Source organism: Canis lupus, chromosome 5 (assembly GCF_003254725.2).
Source record: "Canis lupus dingo isolate Sandy chromosome 5, ASM325472v2, whole genome shotgun sequence".
NCBI classification, from domain to species: Eukaryota; Metazoa; Chordata; class Mammalia; order Carnivora; family Canidae; genus Canis; species Canis lupus.
This window is the reverse complement of record NC_064247.1, coordinates 46566981-46585325: the sequence shown is the minus strand read 5'-3', so window position 1 is coordinate 46585325 and position 18345 is coordinate 46566981. Positions and strand designations below refer to the sequence as shown.

Here is an 18345-nt window from a genome sequence, read left to right as displayed (position 1 = left end):
TGAAATGGCAACCCACCCCATCATCCTCTATTTCCTTATCATGATGATTGTTCCTCTTATTGCTTAGCATCAGGCCTATTACTTATGTTGTGTTTATCATCTATCTGCCCCACACTGAGTGCAAGCTCCATGAGAACAACTACCCACATTTCATTTTGTTTGCTGCTGTCTTCTCAGTTCCTAGAACTGCCAGGCCCCTAGTAGCCTGTTGTTAAATACTTGGTGGATGAATATTGAGCTTCACCTTCAAGTTGGTCTTTTTTCCCCCTAACATTTATTTATTTTAGAGAGAGAGAGAAAGAGTGAATGGAGGGAGGGGAAGAGGGAGAGAATCTCAAGTAGACTCCCCCCTTACATGGAGTCTAATACAGAGGTGGATCTCACGACCCCAAGATCATGACCTGAACAGAAACTGAGATTTGGACACTTACCCAACTGAGCAACCCAGGTGCCCCTGGTCTTTTGTCAATATAGTGAAGTAGGTGGAACATCATTAGTCACATTATTCAGTTGAAGAAATTGAAGTTCAGAGAGGTTAAGTGACTTGCTCTGTGTCATCAACTAGTTAGAGACAGGGTCAGAACCAAAACCCTGATATCCTGAGCTCAATCTGATGTGTGTACTGAGAGCCACTTGTGTCTCCCTAATTCTTCAGCATGTTGCATTGCTCTCAAGACCACCCTTAAATAGAGCACCGACTCCGTTTCAACTTGATTGGTTTTGCTCATGGACTTGTCAGAAACTAGAATTTAAAGGTAACACCCAGGGACTAGAGTTTTTTAGTAAAAACCACTTTTCAATTCCCCCAGCCTCTCCTCTGCACTCTGTTTATTCCAGGTCTAATGCAGAAAATATACACACTAAAAAACAAATTAAAAATAAACGATAAGTGAGTTAGAAACTGCCCAGGGCTGTCAGGAATTTATGCTCCATGCTATGTGGGTTTTGAGTAAATATTTGCTTTGCAAGTCAAGGAGCAATACGTATTTACTGAGGCCATTTCCGGCTGAAGGGCACACATGCTGCTTTTGAGAGTTGGCACAATTTTTCCAGGAAAGTGTGCGCACAGACCTAAGCACCATGGCATTCTGCAAAGAGGAGGCAGCATGGCATTGGGAGGCCTGGGTTCTTGTTTGAGCCCTGGCACTTCTCTTGTTGGGGAAAGTGGGGCAACTTACTGCCCTCTCTTGAACATTTTGTTTTCAGTAGCACCTACAACTTCAAGAGAGAATGTCAATGATTTTTTGATCAGTGAGTGACTCAGGAGAGAGAGAGAGAGAGAGAGAGAGAACCTTAACTCTCTCTCTCCCTCTCTTTTTTTGGTCTTTTCCACTGAGTCAGCTATTTTCTTTTTTTGTCTTTTCCCCCAACTCAAGCATCTTTTTCAAAGAGCCTGTAATCAATGCCAAAACCTTCTGAGGGCTTTTGCTCTGTTCTTCAACAACAGTTAGCACCAGTTCCCAGGACCATTGGGCTTGAGGAGGAAGTGGTTGGCTACGTGCAGTGACGTAGGGGAGCTAAACGCTGAAACACATTTATTCTGCCACTATTCATTGACCTTTTGCCACAAGGACACACTAGGGAGCAAAGCTCAGACCTCACCCTCATGAAGCTTAAGGTCTGGGGGTAGAGAAGTGGTTAAGGAATCAGGCACATTTCATGCTTCCATGACACAACGAAATAGGGAGCTAGATCTATAGGAGGGCTAATTAATTTGGACCCCTTAACCTTAAAAAATAAAATTGCCAGTTAACTATGAGCGAAAAAGTTTTTATACCCGAATAGCCGAGAATTACAATGCAGGACATGCAAGCTCTGACAAAATCATAGACAAATCTTCAGAACAAAGGAGAGGAACCCCCATTTAGAGAGAAAGAAAGGAAGTTACAAAGGCTGCTATATAACAAAAAATCCATTGGAGTAAACTGGGAGTTTGAAGTATAGTGGTTTTTCATTGGCTGAGCAGTGACAGGCTCTCATTGGCTGGGCTGTTGCAGCGGGAAGAGGAAAAGCTTTCTTCCTCCTGCTGGGATACTAAAGGGGTAACCGCATGCAGCTGGTATCCTGTCTTCCTATTGGGTCTGCAATTAATGACAAATGCTGGGGCAGAGAGCTCCCCTTGCTGGCCTCTTGGCTCCGTTCTAAACAAGTTCCCTTCCCCCGTAGACTTGTTTTGAGAGGAAAGCTTCTGGCGAACCTTCCCAAAGTGAATGACATCTACACCAAGATGTGAAATTGGGAAAGCAGTTATTCAGGCAAAGGTGAGGATGGTGCAAGCATTGGAGGCTGAGGGTATAAGTGTGTGTAAATGAAGAAGCCAAGGTGGGGGGAGGGGTGTAAATAGGGAGGCTGAGTGGCTAAGTAGAGAGTGTGAGCTATGAAGGGCCAGGCTGTGAGGTCTGAGAAGAGTGGCTTACGTCTTGCACAGAGCCTTGCGAGCCACTTGAAAGAGTTTGGATTTGGGGCCCAGGGTAGTGAGGAGTTTCTGGAGCTGGGGTGTGACAGATGTGCATTTTAGGGACAGCTTTCGCTGCAGTGTGGAGCTTCTTCTGGAAGGAGGCAAGGCTGGAGGACCAGACATGACCTGAGAGGAAGAACAATATAGAAGATTTTTTTAACTCCAAAGAGCAGGTCTAGTCTTTGAAACTTCTAGAACAAATTTTGTCTCCTGCCTTTCTCAGACCCCTGTGGTTCCTTTTTTCCCATGTGTCACAGCATTCTTAAATTTGATTTTGATAAATTCTGGGGCTTTTGTCACATGAAGGCAATGAGCTCCAACCCTTTTGAGCATGACAACCCTTGGTTAATATGACACCCCCCCCCCAACGTCACAGTCTTGTACATTTCATATCTGTTAATTGAGAAAATACCTGAAGAACAAAGCCCCCAGTAGATGCATGCACACTTGAAAATTATGCCTGTGTATATGTGGGAGCAGTGTTTAGCTAGTCTACTGACATGGCTATTGCAACGTATGGATACCCAGAGCCATCTGAAAGAAGTCTGCATCCCCCCGAGGGTTTGGGAACCACTGCTCTGGAACATGTGCGTTAAGAAGCCACATAGACATCTGTCCCCAGAGTGCAGTGCATGGCTGCCTTCTCTGTAAACCATGGGGTGCATAAACTCAGCTGGTTCTAATTGCACAGGGCATGCCATATTGTTGCCCGATGTAATGTCAATTTTTATTTATTTGTGTTTGTGAAAAGCAGGGCTGATTAGACCACTTAAAACTACACAGGCTAGTTAGAGCCAGGCTGGCGTTAGTGATTTCAGCTGCCCTCTAGAAAGTCATCAGCGCTCCCAGCCCTCGGCCTCCCTCTGAGAATGTAAACTTGGGGCCTTGTGCTATCATGATTTCTATTTCATCCTGACTCTTATAAACTACCATATAAAAAGCAGCCGCTGAAGGTTTTTTTTTTTTCAATTTCATTTTGAGGCTTGGAAAATCACAAAATAAAAATAGCCTTGAGAGTGGAAAGTTTGGGGGAGTTTGTTTAGCTTTCTTTGAAATGCACTTTGTGAAGGAATAAGTAAGTCATAAGATCCCTCTTTGTGGAGTGCTTTACAGTTTACATAATTTTTTCACATCCCTGTTTTCCTGTTTGATTCTCATGGAGACCCTATGAGGTGTGGATTATTACTCTCCTCCATTTTGCAAATGAGACAGAAGCTCCGGGAGATTAAAAATTGGCCTGGGCCAGGATTATGTGAGAGGGTAATGGCAGGCATCAGCCCAGGGAGACCCTGGCCCCAAATCCTGGCCTCCCTTGTGCTCCTCAATTTCTCCAGAAGGCCCCTCATCCAGGTCCAGCCTGCATCTTCCTCCTTCCTCAGAGCCGTTCTCCTGAAGGGGAGGTGTCCAGGCCATGTCTGGACAAGCAAGGCTCTGTGCTGCTCACTTGGGGTCTCTCTTCCTATCAAGGGGCCCACTACTTAGTATAACATTTACTTAGAGACCATCTAAGTCCCCTCACAGGTGACCAACTCATAACATTCCTCAAGGCAATTTGGGAAATAATTAGCCTAGTAACAACTTCAAGATTTTGCTCAGTCTTCCAATGGCCAATTCACAAATCAGGACATAAATTGAATGAAATAGAAGGATGATTTTAAAAAAGCTTTTTTGGCACCTGGGTGGCTCAGTCTACTAAGTGTCTGACTCTTAATTTCGGCTCAGGTCATGATCTCAGGGTTGTGGGTTATGAGACAGACACATCAACAGATATTCCAGAAAAATTAAAAGTTCAGTGGTCATATAAGTTTGGGAAATAGTGATTCAGTAAATTCAACAGATTTTTTAAATTATAAATTTCCTGAAAGCATAAATTCTCTTCTAGGTCTGGTTCCCTTCAAGATCTCCCCATCTGTGTGAGTTTCAGGAGTACCTCTCCATTCTCACGAGTGTTGAATGAGTAACTTTTAAACACGCACATCTGCACTCATACACAGAGCTCGTTTCCCAAATGGTCCAGAGTTTTCAAGGCTGTTCTCTTACAGTACCATAATTCTCAACAAAGGGCATCCTATCCACTGGCGGGCCATAGCCCTCCTGATGGCTGGAAAATTCTCTCGCTGCAATTCCTCCCCTTTAGCTTAACATCTTTTTCACTTAAAGAAATCTTTCCCTGACCATACTACATCCTCAAACTGGGGCCCTATTGCTCTTATTTTAAAAATTATTTATTTATTTATTCATGAGAGACACACAGAAAGAGGCAGAGACACAGGCAGAGGGAGAAGCAGGATCCCTGCAAGCAGGCTCCTTGCAGGAAGACAATGCAGGACTTGATCCCAGGACCCGGGAGCATGCCCTGAGCCAAAGGCAAATGTTCAACCACTGAGCCACCCAGGCACCCCTTTTTGCTTTTCTTCTTCTTTACTTAAAACTTAATGTGAACAGTAGCTCTTATCCAAAGTCACACCCCCTTCCTGAGGGGTCCTGAGAGACCCTGTGAAGGTCTCTACACTCCAGAGCTCCACCTGGGATTAGCCGAGAACTTTGCTGTGAGTGCTTCAGCAGCCTAACTTCTCCCTCTGCTCAATTCTGCTTTTTCATGCTCTTCAGTGTGTTTATTCTGAGAGTATTCCCCCAGTAAATTTATTATGTGCTAATGTCCATCCCAGAGTCTGCTTTTCAGGAAATCTGACCTTCAGCAGTCAGTTCCTGGAGTGTCCCAAGAAAGCAGTTGTGAATATGAAATTTTTGATCTGATCGCTAGCAATAAGAATGCCACGACTGGTGGAAGATAAAACATGTATGTTCCTGTCACAAGGTGGGAGTGAAAAATTGTTAAAATTTTCACCATGGTGAACTGGGAAGTTATACAAATATTCCTTCCATACCTGTATGGAAATATATATATTTCCATACAGTGGGTGGGTCAAGTGTTTGGGTAATTAAAAGAAGACAGGCTATAAAGGGAATGGAATTGCATGGATATGGTTGGGAGCAGCTGATGTTTTTGAAGAAAGATATGGTGAATAAAGATTTTGGTAGATTTGTAGACAAAACTAAGAAAACATTTAATTTCCAAGATAATGGTAATGTCTAATGTCTGTTGGGGCAAAGAGACTAGAATTATAATATGGACAAAAATACTATGTAAGATTGGAGGAGTAGGTGATCAGATTGAAGATCTGGCCCTGCCTACTTCAAAGCTCATGGTATTTTTTGAGAAAAAGGTAATGACACCATTTAAGCTTTGTTGAAAAAGGTAGAATGGGATGTTTAATTTCCAAACAAGTAGAAGGAAAAGTGAAATTAATAAGAGAAAAAAATGCAGTCAGGTCAAAGAAGGTAAGAAGGGTGAGTGTGAGACAATAAAAGTGGTATGAATAGAAAAGACAAATAGAAATAAGAGAGTAGAAATAAATCCAAATCAATCAGTAATCCAAATAAATGTAAATGGATTAAACTCTCCTGTTAAAATATAAAGACTCTCAGACTACAAAGAAGCAAAATTTAGCTACATGCTTTCTATAAGAGATTCAATTATAATGTATGAACACAGAGAAGCTTTAAAGTGGGAGACTATACCAGGAAAATATTAACCAAAAGAAAGCAGATTTAATCAAATCAATGTAAATCAAAATAGACTTTGAGGGAAAAAGCTTGAAGAAAGAGAGCATCATGCTATGAACTTCAATTTATCAGGAAGATAACAGTCTAAAACATATTCAGCAAATAGCATAGCTTCAAAAACCATAAACTCTTTGTTAGATCTATAAAGAGTTATTAACAAATCTTTCAGTATTTTAATACAGCTTTCTTGGTTATCAATAGATCAAGCAGAAAATAACATTGGCAAGGATATTTAAGATTTGAATAGCATAATAAAAAAAAAAGCTTTAGGAAATTTCTTTGGTTTACCACTGTCATCACCCTTTCCCCACCCTGTCCAGTTCCTTCCTTTAATCTAAGTATACTCCCATCATGCTTGCTTCTAGCACTTTCAGTTACTTATCCCAGGGAAGCTCTTGCATGTGTTCTGTGCCTCAGTTTTACTTTTTGCCTCTGATTTGAGGCTCTATTCACACATATACTCAATGAGTTTTCTTCAGCAACTTTTTTAAAAGATTTTATTTATTTATTCATGAGATATACACAGAGAGAGGGAGAGACATAGGCAGAGGGAGAAGCAGGCTCTCTGCAGGGAGCCCGATGTGGGACTTGATCCCAGAACCCTGGGATCACAACCTGAGCCGAAGGCAGATGCTCAACCACTGATCCACCAAGGTGCCAGCTTCCTCAGCGTCTTAAGCAAGATTTTTCTGTTCTAGTATCTTAGGGGAGGGAAGTCACTAGTCAGCAGGGCCAGACTTTAACCCTTCATGGTCTTCACATTTCAAAGTGAGTGGGAAGACAGATTCTGACACCACATAAATGTTAGTGGTGAAACATGTTAGGTAAGTGCTCATAAATGTATGTAGAGTAAAAACAGTAAACATGAATTTATTTGAAGAGTTGTCTCCCAGAATCCTTTACTTCCAGACAAAAGTGCTTGGTCATGTCACATCCTGTCCAAGAGAGCTTGATCAACCTTCACTCTCCCAGCCCTGCCTCTTTACACATTCCAGTTCTTTATCTTTCTTCTCTATTTAGTCTGAATTTCCTACCACCTAGTGCCCATTGCAGGATTTAAGAGTCTGGGAATGGTTTCTCCAGTAGGTTTTGTGACAGGAACAGCAATGACAGATGGAAACTATCCATAATATCTACCACATATGCTGGGCTCTCCCAGCTGACAGACTTCTTAGAAAATGAAAACTCATCTGGCAATAAACAACAAGGGCTACAAAGCTGTTCCTACTCTTCGATCCAGTAATTCTACTTCTGGGAATTTACTCCAAGGAAATAAGGAGAAAAAAGGAATCTGTCTAAAGATGCTCATAGTGGTCCAGCTTATAAGAAAGGAAAACTGGGAACAATCCAAATTGCCACCACTGGAGAAATGGCAGGGCAAATTATGACATTATTGCAATGGAATACTCTACAGATACTAAAAATGACAAATATACACAGCAGGCCAATTCTTGGAAATGTACTTGTGAGGTGACATTCAGTGAGGGGCAGTAGACCAGAAAACATTTACTGAGTCTCTATTGCATATAAGACACATCAAATCCTGATAGGATGAAGAGAAGTGACGCTCAAGGGGTTTCATGCCCCCCCTCAAGAGGAACTAGAATTCAAGCCTGGATCTCTCTGATTCCAAAGGCCACATCTTGCAAATGCAGCTCCTGGTTGGTCTAATTTTCCAGAAAAGATATAAAGAAAACATAGAGTGGTCCAAAGGGATACAAGTTTATTTTTCATTGTCTGGTTAATGAAAATTTGTTTAATTTGTTAGAAAAAAAGAAATAAAATGATATCTGTCTGGTCTACGAAGCTTGACAAAGCTGTCCCCTATTAGGATCTGTGTAGTGTAGAAGCCCACACTAATTATCTCGCCACTGTGCATCCAAATCACTTGCGGGGCTTTTTCAGTTCACATATGCGTTGTCTTCACCCCATCCTCCCACCATGCAGTGAAACTCTGTGTCTATGCCACAGTGAGTTACTGCTGCTGGTGGAAACATGAATATTTATTTTTTTCTTTGTTTGGAGCCAAAAGCAAAGAGTAAAAATCACTGATTACAGATTTTCCTCAAAAGGTCCCTACGAAATCCCAAGAGCTTATATTTCAGTTGGGAAGAATAAGCATTTCTTATACAAAACATGTCACCCGTACAGGTAACAGTCAGTGGATGAAATGGAAGATGCATGGTATTGTGTGGATTTTGGAGTAAGGGTTATTTAGTTTCTTTACAGTCTTGGCCCAACTGTAATTGTAGGTAAGAACTATTTTATTTATTTATTTATTTGTTGTTTGTTTGTTTATTTATTTATTTAGATTTTATTTATTTATTCATGAGAGACACAGAGAGAGAGAGGCAGAGACATAGGCAGAGGGAGAAGCAGGCTCCATGCAGGGAGCCCGATGTGGGACTCAATCCCGGGACTCCAGGATCACGCCATGGGCCAAAGGCAGGCACTAAACCACTGAGCCACCCAGACATCCCGGTAAGAACTATTTTAATCACACACACACTGGGCTTGTACTTAGCTCTTAGAATGGCCTGTTTATCTTGCCCTTTATCCTAATAAAGTTTAGTTTTGTAATCAAGGAAATGTCCTCCTTCTTGGGTTAACAGTTTCTCAGCAAAAGATACAAATTAGAAATATTTTGTTCCTAAAGATCTTGTGCTCTCTGGCTGCTATAGACTGAATATTTGTGCCCCCTAAAATCATATGTAAAAACCTAATCCCCAGTGTGGTGGTATTTGGAAGTGGGACCTCTGGGAGGCAGGGCCTTTGGCAAAGCCCTCATGAATTGGAAATAGTATCCTTAAAAGAGAGATACCAGAGAGGTCTGTCCTTCCCTTTATTTTTTATTTTTTTTATTTTTTTTTATTTATGATAGTCACACACAGAGAGAGAGAGAGGCAGAGACATAGGCAGAGGGAGAAGCAGGCTCCATGCACCAGGAGCCCGACGTGGGATTCGATCCCGGGTCTCCAGGATCACGCCCTGGGCCAAAGGCAGGCGCCAAACCGCTGCGCCACCCAGGGATCCCTGTCCTTCCCTTTAACCATGTCAGGTCACAGCAAGAAGATAGCCATCTATGAACTGGAATGTGGGCTCAACAGATGCCAAATCCACCAGAGCCTTGAGTTTGGACTTTCCAGTCTCCAGAACTCCGAGAAATAAACTTTTGTTGTTATAAGCCACCAAGTATACATGTTCTGTTACAGGAGCGTGAACAGATGAAGACATTGGCCTTTGCTTGTGTTTTGACTCCTTAGCTTCTTGTCGTGCACCCAAAGGTACAATGGCAGCAATCCCTCTGACTTTTTCTGAGGCCCCTGCACCTGCACTCCAGCTGGCTGACTTCACCACCTCCTCCTTAACTGCTTGTGATTGAAGAAGCGATCAGGTCACATTCTTGAAGTGACCAGTGAATAAGGGTTAGGGAGCCATTTGAAGTGGCAGCCTCCTGGTCCTAAAAAATCTGTAAAACCAACCTAGGCAGAGAAATGATAGAGTGCTCCGGGCTCAAGAGCAACAGACCTAGAAGACACCATGTCCTCAGAGTACCAGCTTCTGAATTGTCTTCCTTGGGTGACCTTCAGAGCCAGAAGCTGTTCTCTAAGTGACTTTGCAGTAGTAGCAAGATGAGGCTACTAGGAGAAGCCAGGGAACGTAGATTCCTGAGACTCTGGCGATCACCTGATCTACATGCTCTGCTGCTGTCCTCCTGACAGGACCACATCCTTTTAGATAAAAGTAATACTTTTCTGAGATACACAGAAAGAGGCAGACCTAGGCAGAGGGAGAAGCAGGCTCCATGCAGAGAGCCCAATGTGGGCCTCAATCCCAGGTCCTGGGATCATGCCCTGGACTGAAGGCAGACATGAAACCACTGAGCCACCCAGGCATCCCAATACTTTTCTTCCTATTAAAGGGCAGGTAGTTGGGATTTTTCACTTTGCTATTACAAACACATAGGAGGGAGACTGTAACCGTAGGGCTCCCAAGCAGGTAGAACAGATATTAAAGTCAGGATCTTGGCCACAGGGCAGGAATTAGAAGACGCTTTTATAGACCTCTAAGAGCCACTAGCAGATACAATGACTTATTGGTAGTGTGACTTTGGGCCAGTGCTTAACCTCTCTGACCTTGAAGTTCCTTATCTGGAGAATGGGGCTCATTTTCCCACCTTGCATAGTTGTTACAAACATTAGGGAGCATGTGTCTAACATGCCTGGCTATAGTAGCCACTAAATGAATGAGATTTACTCTCATTGTCATTGTGCATTGATTTATTGGATTCTCTTCCTCTCCTTTTTGTTTCCAAAAGTGAGCTAGCTGTGAATCAATGGGAAAGCAGCCTGGACAGGTGTCACCAGCTGTGATGGTTAATTTTATATGTCAACTTGACTGGCCATGGGGTGCCCAGACATTTGGTCAAACATTATTCTGGATTTGTCTGTGAGGCAGTTTCCGGATGAGATTAACATTTGAATCAATAGACTGAGTAAAAGCAGATTGCACTCTCTAATGTGGGTGGGCCTTATTCAATCAATGGAGGATCTGAATAGAACAACAACAAAAAAGCTGAATAAGAGGGAACTCCTTCTGCTTGACTGCTTTGGAATGGGACATCAGCCTTTTCCTGCCCTTGGACTTGAACTGAAGCATTGGCTCTTCTTGGGTCATGAACCTGCAGACTTTCAGACTGGAAGTTATACTGTTGGCTCTCTTGATTCAAGCATGTAGACTTGGACTACAACTACAACATTGACTCTCCTGGGTTTCCAACTTCCTGATTACAGATCTTGGGACTTCTCTGCCTCCATAATCACATAAGCCAATTCTTTTCAGTCGATCAATCAATCAATCAATCAATCATCCTGCTTCTCTGGAGAATCCTGACCAGTATAGCAGCTGAGGGCTCTGAGTTTAGAAGACAGGCCTCAGGGAAGGCCTGCAGAGCCAGGGGAGGCCTTCCACATTGAGAAAGGAGAGCTGGCGTGCAGAAGCCAACAGCAGGCATGGTAAGGAAGAAAGGAAAACTTTGCCCCCTTTCCTTGTTTGCCCACTTTAATTGCCACAGATAGTCTGACCTGGTCTGGCTCCTGTGAGTATTCTAGGAATGGTGCCTGTGTGGCTGAGCCCAGAGGTACCTGAATATGGAAATAGGCAGAATGAATTGTCCCACCCTCTGTGTGCCCTGAGCCTTTTGTACATAGAAGAGCTTTAACTATGCAGTATCCCATCATATTTTAGTAAATTCCTGTCTTTCTTTTTTAAAGATTTATTTACTTGGGGGGGGGGCATGAGTGAGAGGAAGGGTAGAGGAGGAAGCAGAGGGAAAGAATGTTTAGCAGACTCTGCTCTGAATCAGGGTGCATTAGAGGGCTCGATCTCACAACCCTGAGATCATGACGTGAGCTGAAATCAAGTTGTATGCTTAACCAACTGAGCCATCCAGGTGCCCCAACATGCCTGTCTTTCTTACTGGTCTGTGATCTATGCAAGGAGTGGAATAGAGTCAGATTCATCCCTATTTTCTCAGTGCCAAGCCCAGAACCTGGCACCATGCCTGGCTCAGAGTGGACACTCTTATACTTGGAAATTGTAGATTAGTATTTGGGTGATGGAAACATCTCATTCTTCCCCTCTTCCCCACACATGTGCCTCATCTATTTCTCAGATGTAAATGAATTTGAACCAAATAGACTTTTTTAAAAAATCAGGTTGGGCTGGGCTGTTGTACTAACAGCCCACTCTAAAATCTCAGTGACCTAACGCAAGTTTATTTCTGACTCATGAAAAGTCCCCTGTGGTTATGGGCGACTCTCCAGGGCAGCTGTTCTCCATACAGTGTCTCAGCAATCCCACACTCCTTTGATTTGGTGTCCCCATCATCACAGCATAAGGCAGGGCAAGAGCTGGTGGAGAAAACACGTCCTCTCAGCTGTGCTTCAGCCCAGGAGTGCTAGCTGTCACTTCCCCTCAGAGCCCTTTGACCAGATCTACACATGTGGTCACACCTGATGGCAAGATTGTTGGGATGCCTAGTTTTCTATATGCACAGGCAGGAAGAAAGAACTGGATGTGGTATGTACTAACCATGCCATCCCAAAGGCTCAAGGTGACATGTAGGACAACCCAAATCAAAAGTGAGAAGACTGCCAAAATTTGTTCTTGTTATGATACATACATTTATTTATTTATTCACCCAATAAATATTTATTGAACACCTATTAGAGGTCAAGCATTGTTCTTGGTACTGGGGCACAGCAGTGAAACAAGTCTCTGACATCATGAACTTACTTTCTAATGGGGAGAGATGTTCAGTGAATAAAAGGCTACAGAAGGTTAGAGGAAATTGCTATTGTGGATATGGTGGAGACATGCCAATGCATGGAGGGAGGGGAGACAGTACTGCAGGCAAAGAGAAAACACAGTGCAATGGTCAATTTTTTAATTTGGTTCATTCATTCATTAAACATTTAATGAGCTCTTACCACTATATCGGGGCTTGCTTCTCTTATACAGCTGGTGATATAAATATGAATGAAATGCAGACAGTGGCCTCTAGTAGTCCACACTCCAGTAGGGGAGACAGATTAGGAGTCAGAAGGGACACAAAAGAGAGAATTGCCAGTTCCATTTAGGTGGAGAAGGGTCAAGGAAGATGTTTTGCAGGAGGTGACATGATGGTCTAAAGTGGAAATTAGGAAAATTAGTTATTAAAATAATAATGTTGCATGTGTTATCTACTGCTGTGTAACAGAATCCTCTCATGTTGTGGCTAAAACCCACAACATTGTATTATTTCTCAAGATTCTGTGGATTGGCTGGGTATTGCTGGAAAATTCATCTGGTGATGTGGTACTAACCAGGTCACTCATGTGGATGCATTCAGCTAAGAGCAGGGTGTTGCCTGTGAATCCAAGGTGGCTTCACTCCCATGCTTGATGCTGTACTGAGGTGGCTGGAGCATCTGGAGCTGATTGGGCTTCTCTCTCTCTCCACGGCATCACTCATCCAATCTAACTTGAATTTCTTTATATGGTGGCTGGACCCCAAGAGGATACACAGAGGCTCCAAGACCTCAAAGGACTAGAAGTCACAGGGTCATTTCCACTGCTTTCTATTGGTCAAAAAGCCAACCCAGATTCAAGGGGGGAAATGACTCAATCTCCATGCCCCCAGGGATGGGAGGAATTGGTAGAGGTGATATTATCAGTCTATCACAGACATTGACAATATAGAAAAGCAGATATGTCTGTGTGCTCTCACACTATCCTTTCTCCATAACAAGCGTCAGTGGCAAAAATCACTAATTATCCAGCACACTTACCTGCTGAGTCTAGGATTTTTTTCAAGTCAACTCCCCAAGTAGACTGACCAAAGTCAGTGTAAGAGATGAGGCCCATTTGCCATCCCAGCCATAAGGGAATATAGCAGCTGTCAAAATTGTATCTGTGATATAATTATGCTAAACGCTGTCGCTATTGTGTCTGCAAATGCACAATGCCTAAGAAATATAATTTTTTAAAAATGATTATTCTATGGGACAAGGATAGAAAAAGGAAAAGAAAACCCATGAGAGGAGGTTTGGGTAAAGAGCAAGAATGGCTGGCCTAGAGAGAGGGGAATTCAGAGAGGCTCAGAAAAGGAGGTGACATAGGCATGTCAAGGGGTCCTGGAAGAAACAATTTTGGCCTAAGCTCTGGAGACTGTACTTGGTTTCCAGCCAGAATGAGCTTGGCACTCCCCAGCATTGGGGCTTGGGGAAATCGTCTAGCTGGGCTTAGAGGTATATCAGGTTGGAATGCAAACGCAGCTTTATGTGTCCAACTCAGCAAGCTGAATTCTACAGCAGACTCAGTACCTGCATTTGACCTACTTCCAAGAGGTTTGAATCCCCAAATGTACCATAATGTGTTAAAGTCAGTTTTGTGCTCTAAACTGCTGAGAGTGTTATATTTCAGGCACCTCATCGTAAAAGAAGGTTACAGAACAGCAGTTAATGCTATGCTCGCAAGGCTAGAGGCAAAAGAGGAGAAATGCATGCTCTTGCCTTTGGTGGTGATGGCAGTTGAATTAACTAGACACCAAAGCAAGGGGCCAAGGGGTTTCCTGAGAGATCATGTATTTATGATATCTCCTGACCCTTTAAATTATAGATATTTTAGCCCTGCCCCTTCAGCAAAGCCAAATCCTGATGTGGAGGCACTGTGTGTATTTTAAGGCTAGAACGTCTTTCCCTTTGCTCTAGACAGTGGTGATGTGGTGGGAAGCATGTTGCATCTGAAGTCAGGAGGGTACTGCCTAAGGGACATCTGTGGTGCACTGTGGGTTCTGGCATCCACTAGATTTGGACTTGAAGCCAGACCTTGCTATTTCCTAGCTGGATGGCTGGTATGCCTCAGTTGGATGAGTTTTTAAGGTGGTAGAAGGATGCCTGCTTTTCAGAGTTGTTGTGAAGATAAATATCTTCAAAGTACCCATGGTAAAGGAGCACTATCTGCAGAGCACTTGCCACCTAGTGTGGGTTTTCCTCATCTCCTCTGTATTTAACAGCCTGCAGGCCTTCAAATGAATGAATCTCTTTCTTAGTTGAATCACTTGAATTTTACTGCAGCTTAGTTAGAGGGACCTAGTCCAGCTGCTGAGTGGTCCCAGATGTAAAGGGCCAGCACCCCCTCCCAAACAAATACAAAGAGATCCTTTTGTGTTGAGGCTTCAAGTTCCTTCTTTTTGAGGCCAGATCACCGTAGGTTCTGGAATTTAGGGAAAAATTTTTCCCCAGATAAAACAGAAAATTGTATTTCCTGACATTTCAGCCACCATCTGGGTTTCCTTCCACATCAAGTATCATATTTTGGCTACTGTACCCTGTTAAAACATTTACCATAAGCTTTCCCCCGGGGTATATCAAGGCCCTCCCCATACAACTTCCTAAGCAGAAAAATCTTTTGGGAATACGAGGGCTGGTCATGGATTAGGACGAGGATTGAAACACTTCAATTCATGCCATAGGATACCTTCCCTGGCGGGGCTGTCACAAAGGTATTGTATTAAGGGATTTCTTTTTTTGTTTTACTGTAAGTGTAATGTCGTTTAAGTCCAAAATATTTCCGTATTGCTATCTGCTGTCATGTGTGTCGGGTCTGTCTGATGGGGAGAGGCTCAAGGCTTAGTTAAGATTCTTTCCTGGATGTTCTAGAAATACTCCCTTTGTTTCTGGTTCCATGATATTTGCCACTAAATTTCAGTCTTGCATCTGTTTACTATGCTCTAGTGGCAAGGAGGACCTAGGAAGTTGTCTGTTCATTGGACACATATTGGATGTATACTGGGAATCAGGCACTGTGCAAGACCTGGATGCAGAGAGCAGTGAAACAGCTCTTATCCTTGAGCACGTTGCTATCTAGTGAAGGTTGCTCCTCTGACCAAGGCTGTTTCACGTATATGCACTTGTGATTAGAAACAGGTACATATAGATTGATTTATTGATTACCTGTAAGGTGGATTGAATTATATTCCATTATAACTCAGAGCCTGACACTTTGGCCTTATCTACCATATTTAGTTAAGGTCATGCTAGGTGCTGTAACAAGTAACACCCCCCCAACCCACACACACACACACACAAATGTATAATGGACCGACAGAATGGAAATTTATTTCTTGTTCACATCAAGCCCAAATGTCTATTTCTGTTCCCAGCAGGGTTGTGGGAAACCCAGTGTCCATAGGCTCATCTGCTTTCCAGTTGATGGGAGAAATGGGAGTAAAGAAGGCACATCTACTTCTTAAATACTCCGACCCATAAGTGATACACATTGCTTCTGTCCACATTCTATTGGTGGGAGCAAGTCACGTGGCCATATCAAGATGCAGGGGGAAAGGGAAACCCTAGCTTGGCAGTCACATCCCTCCAATATCTCTCCACTATGGAAGGGGAACATGACACATTGTCTGGTAACTAGCTGTCTTAGTCACATCTGCTTTTCACTGGTAGGTAAAAACAAAAAAGCAAAAAACTTAAATTCATTTCTCATTGATTTGCCTCTCTGACTCCTTTTTGTGTGTTGGCTTTGCTGGTTGGTCTCCAGGATCTTAAAATTCCCTTTCTTGTATGATAGGATTAGAAGAACTCTGAACAGGGCACCTGGCTCTCTTCGTTGGTAGAGCATACAAATCTTGATCTCAGGATCATGAGTTCAAGTCCCGCATTGGGTACAGAGCTTACTTTAAAAAAAATAAAGAAAGAAAATAAAAGAACTCTGAGCTGGAAGTTAGATCTGGGTGCTAGAATTATTAGCACTATCTCACAGGATGATCTTGAGCCAGTCATTTTCCCTGCCTTTTTCCTCAGTTTCCTTATCTGTAAAATAAAGATAATAATACCTCCCATACAGGGGTGTTATGAAGATTAAATGTAATTCACATCCAAAGTGCCTAGCAGAGTAGACAAATAAGGGAAAGTCAATGTATATTTACTATTAATTGAGTAAATGTTGAAAGGAATTTTTTTTTTTTTTGAAAGGAATTTTTATCAGCTGTTTTCCTACTAACTTCCACTGGTTCCTGTGATGGTGTTTCTTTTCTTTTCTTTTTTTTTAAAAGATTTTATTTATTTATTCACGAGAGACATAGAGAGAAGCAGAGACACAGGCAGAGGGAGAAGCAGGCTCCCTGTGGGGAGCCTGATGTGGGACTTGATCCCAGGACCCTAGGATCACGTCCTGAGCCAAAGGCAGACGCTCAACCACTGAGCCACCAGGTGTCCCTGTGTTGGTGTTTCTTGACATTAATTGTGTGTGGTGGGGGTGGGGAGGAGAGAGGAAGAGAACTAGAAGTTTTCAGCTACTCAGTAAAGTCACTGAAGGCAGGAACTGTGTGTGAGCTCCCTTATGTGTGTCCTCCTCCTAGTGTACCTATATGGAGGGGATGCCTAGGAAGCCCATGCTGGGGAAATGAGTTTTGTTGAATTATGGATAAGTGATTACACCATTGCCTCCACAGTGCTGAGCACTGAGGTCACCATGGTGATGACCATAGACCAGAGTTGGGGTTGCCTAACCTCTAAGAATAGGATTATTTTTGTTCTTCTGGTTCAGGGTGTGAGACACCATTTCCAAGGTGGAGAAGTCAGTGTTGGTACTTTGCTGACTGAAAGTGTGAGAGGACCCGTCTGCTCACCAGGTAGATGGCTTTGACTTCCAGGCTGACTTTGTTTTTTTGTTTGTTTGTTTGTTTGTTTGTTTGTTTGTTTTTTCCAGGCTGACTTTGACTAATGAATTTCCCACTTGGAGATTCAAAGCAATGAGTCTTTCTAGCAAATCATAAGAAACTGTGGTTGGGTTTGAGTGATACATTGAAAGACTTGGTTTCAAGTCCTGAATGTACCACTCAACAGGGCTGAGGGGCAAGAGTGGAAAGAGCATAGACTTTGTAGTCCAACTGCTCTGGCTTCAAACTGCTCTGGCTTCAAACCTGGGCTTGCCAGGAAGGCTTTAGACATCTTATTCAACCATCCCAAGCCTCAGTTTCTTCATTTTCAAAATGGGAACATAGTCCTGCCACTCTCCCATTCCAATTCCTTCCCAAAAAGAGTTTTTGAGGGGCCAGTTCCCTTATCTGGGAACCAGGGTAAAGATTGAGAGATTAGATTCTGGAGGCAGACTCCCTGCACTCCTATGATTATGGGCTAGTTATTTAAACTTTCTGTGCTTCAGTTTTCCCATCTGTAAAATGGGGACAATAATACTCCCTACTGTATATGCTTATTCTGAGGAATAGCTGAGTTAATTAATGTGAAATGCTTAGAAGAGTGCTTGGGGGGATCCCTGGGTGGCTCAGCAGTTTAGAGCCTGCCTTCAGCCCAGGGCATGATCCTGGAGTTCTGGAATTGAGTCCCACATCAGGCTCCCTACATGGAGCCTGTTTCTCCCTCTGCCTGTGTCTGTCTCTCTCTCTGTGTCTCTCATGAATAAATAAATAAAATCTTTAAAACAAAAACAAAACAACAAAAAAAGAGTGCTTGGCATAAAATAAGCAACTGCAGCGAGTAATAGCTGTTATAATGATGATAATCATCATAATCATCAAAAGCATTAAATGAGGGGCACGTGGGTGGCTCAGTGGTTTAACATCTGCCTTCAGCTCAGGTCATGATCCTGGGGTCCTGGGATCGAGTCCTGCATCAGGCTCCCCACAGGAAGCCTGCTTCTCCCTCTGCCTGTGTCTCTGCCTCTCTCTCTCTGTGTCTCTCATGA

General features: G+C 43.0%; 1 protein-coding gene across 13 annotated transcripts in view; it reads left to right on the top strand.

Annotated features, from left to right (window-relative positions):
* Positions 1-18345, top strand: part of ROR1 (receptor tyrosine kinase like orphan receptor 1) — a 486769-nt gene that overhangs the window by 16428 nt on the left and 451996 nt on the right. Inside the window, exon 4 of one of the 13 annotated variants that reach the window (XM_049109526.1) lies at positions 2167-2261. The exons of the other annotated variants lie outside the window; for them this stretch is intronic. The gene's annotated coding sequence lies outside the window, so the exon portion shown is untranslated. The remainder of the gene's footprint in view (positions 1-2166; positions 2262-18345) is intronic. 13 annotated transcript variants of the gene reach the window in all.